Genomic DNA, 3,767 nt, shown 5'->3' with positions numbered 1-3,767 from the left:
TTATATACCGTTTTTCTCGCCATTAAATGGACTTTCTAAAGATACCATTATTTTCATCACATCTTATAATTTACTATAAACAAAATTATAAAATATGATGAAAAAATGTAAAAAAAAAAACTTTTTCTAACTTTGACACCCAAAATCTTTTACACATCTACAGCCACCAAAAAACACCCATGCTAAATAGTTTTCTAAATTTTGTCCTGAGTTTAGAAATACCCAATGTTTACATGTTCTTTGTTTTTTTGCAAGTTATAGGGCAATAAGCACAAGTAGCACTTTGCTATTTCCAAAACTTTTTTTTTTTAAATTAGCGATAGTTACATTGTAACACTGATATCTCTCAGGAATCCCTGAAGAATAACCCTTCACATGTATATCATTTTTTTTTAGTATACAACCAAAAATATTGATCTAGGCCCATTTTGGTATATTTCATGCCACCATTTCACTGCCAAATGCGATCAAAATAAAAAAAAATTGTTCACTTTTACACAAACTTTAGGTTTCTCACTGAAATTATTTACAAACAGCTTGTGCAATTATGGCACAAATGGTTGTAAATGCTTCTCTGGGATCCCCTTTGTTCAGAAATAGCTGACTTATATGGCTTTGCTGTTGCTTTTTGCATGGCCGGACTGGGACCAAAAAGAGGCTCGGTCATTTTAGGGAAAAGAGGCCCCCGCATTTGTCCTCATAGTCCAACTACCTGGGTGCTAGCATACAATAATAGAAAAGAAGATAGAAAGCACAGGATTTTCCAAACTTTATAGCAATATTTTGGGGATCAAAAATGACCCCTTCTTCTGAATATATACAGTATATATGACATTGTATGTATACACACACATATACAGTGCACCTTGTGTTTCCATCTATAGAAATACATTTTAATAACAATTACTTATCTGTTTCTGAATTATTATGAGTCACTGTCACATACTGATATTCTGATAAATTATCAGTGAAGTGAAGATAAATAATGTATTGAAATAATTCTAAACAATTATTGCAACTAGGTTCTTAAACATAAATAGCTTAGGTGTTTCTACGTTTGTCTTTCCTCAGCTTTACTTTCATGATGTTTACAAGTTGTCAGCTTAGCATTTCTGAATTAGCGCTCTGAGGGGTACATTCTACTTATTTAGAAAAGCATATCAAATTATTTATCTAAAGATGTTTTATAGGTAATAAAATGATTATCTATTTTTTTAAACAATACCTTTTTTGGTGTTTACTGTCCCTTTAAGCTTCAATAATGTGTTTTGTTTATACTGTTTTAAAAAAAAGATTACTATATACCCCAAGATAATGATATACAAAAAGACTAAAACATAGATAGTTACATAACTGAAGTTGCCATGGGCTTTGAGGATCCTGATGTCCTCTTAACTCTTTGTCTGCTAAGAGCTTAAAGGTCAAGTTCGCAAAAACACCTTGAATGTCAAAGCTGAGTATAACCACTGCATCAAGCTCAAAACCACATAAACATTTATCAGATTAGGCCTATTAGGGGTTACACTGAGCCAGCAATATTTTTTTAAACAAAAACACGACCTCACTTGCTTCCGTAGACTTCACGGCTCTTCACTTATTCACTGAGTCACTCTATAACTGTCAATGGATTGTCTAGGCGACTCACTGGCAGCGCTGTGCTAAGTGTCTGGTCTCTGGCTGCTGTAGCCTGGCCCTGAGTCATGTTGTGCTCCCGCCATTGTGTGGTGCCGGTGCGTGACATGGCGTGTTGTGTGCTCTGAGTCTGACCTCGCTCTGCTGCTCCCTCTATCAGATGATCGGATGATAAATCGGTATCTGAGAAGAAGAGCATCTCCAACTTCTACTCCATGGAAACTACACGGCATAGTGAGAGCTGCCCACACAGCGGCCGCTTGCCATGTAGATGTTGTCAGCATGCCACTCAGTCTCAGAGTGAGAGTCAGCACTTCAGTCACAGTACTAGTCAGTGTGTGATTGCGGCCACGGCTGCTGGCCTGTATTACATGGGCCAACTACCAGGACAAGTTGCATCATTGCATGCATAAACATGGATACATTTTTATGTAAATTATTCATTTTAATGAATATGATCATGTATGTAACATAATCATAAACATATCCATTACAATGAATTATTCACAAACAATTTTTTTAAAACAAATATTAAATTTAAAAAATGCAGTTGCAGACTCGCGGTGGACGGCGCTAAACTACTGTGCGGCCTAACGGGCATTTGCCCGGTATGCCCAACGTCTAGTCCGGCCCTGGCTTTTTGGTAATTAGAAGGCTGCTAAATGCCGCTGCGCACCACACATGTATTATGCCCAGCAGTGAGGGCGTTAATTAGGGAGCTTGTAGGAAGCTTGTATGGTTAATTTTAGCTTTAGTGTTGTGTAGTAGACAACCCAAAGTATTGATCTAGGCCCATTTTGGTATATTTCATGTCACCATTTCACTGCCAAATGCGATCAAACAAAAAAAATCGTTAACTTTTTCACAATTTTAGGTTTCTCACTGAAATTATTTACAAACAGTTAGTGCAATCATGTCATGGCACGAATGGTTGTAAATGCTTCTCTGGGATCCCCTTTGTTCTGAAACAGTAGACATTAATGGCTTTGGCATTGCTTTTTGGTGATTAGAAGGCTGCTAAATGCCACTGCACACAACACTTGTATTATGCCCAGCAGTGAAGGGGTTAATTAGGTAGCTTGTAGTGAGCTTGTAGGGTTAATTTTAGCTTTAGTGTAAAGATCAGCCTCCCACCTGATACATCCCACCCCTTGATCCCTCCCTGACCCCCCTCAAACATCTCTTTTCCCTCCCCACCTCACAATTGTCATCGCCATCTTAAGTACTGGTGATTAGTTTGCAGTGATGGATCCCCCCTCAGCCCCAACCTTCCAGTCCCCCCCCATAAAGCTCTCTAACCCTCCACCTATCTTCCATCATCTTGGGTACTGGCAGCTGTTTGCCAGCACCCATTTTGCCATAATACATGTGTTGTTTTTTTTTGCTAAATCATTTTCTGTATTGTAGCTGCCCCCCCTCAACACCCTCCCCCCCTCCCCGATCCCTTTACAAAAACTAATTTCTCTCCCTCTCCCTCCCTCTATCGCATTAATGTAGCATGCGCGCGCACCCCCTCCTGCCCACGCACGCTCCTGATGTATTGTGCGCACTGCTCCCACCCATCAACTAACGGCACCATCTCTGGCCGATGCAGAGAGGGCCACAGAGTGGCCCTCTCTGCATCTACAACTCTGCAACTCTATTTCTGCAGTGCCCCACTCGTGAGGCATGCAGAAATAGCGCAATCTCGCTATTTTGAGCGAGATCGCGGCAGAGTGAAGTCCAGGACTGCAGCGACGTACAGGGTACTTTTCTGGGCCTTAAAGGGACATTAAACACTAAATAAATGCTACATGGAATGATGCAGTCAAAGAAAATATTAGTCTGAGAAAAACATCTAGATGTATTTTTTAAAGTTTCATTATCTGTTTAAATATTGACAAAATAAGTGTAAAGTTTTAATGTCTATAAAACAATGGGAGCTGCCATGTTGTAACTTAGGTTACCTTCTCTGTTGTGGCCAAGTAGGGACAGTTATATATAGGTCACTAGAGTGTGCAGCCAATGGCTGTGTAGAATATAACAGTGGTCTGCACTTTCATTTCTAACAGGAACTGAAAGGTCACCATTTTAGAATGAAATTACAAGAACATGGAACAAAAGAAATAATTAAAGTATATTGCAGAGTTTTGTAT

Source organism: Bombina bombina, chromosome 1 (assembly GCF_027579735.1).
Source record: "Bombina bombina isolate aBomBom1 chromosome 1, aBomBom1.pri, whole genome shotgun sequence".
NCBI lineage: Eukaryota > Metazoa > Chordata > Amphibia > Anura > Bombinatoridae > Bombina > Bombina bombina.
The sequence above is the reverse complement of the archived record's forward strand: the minus strand, read 5'-3'. Positions refer to the sequence as shown.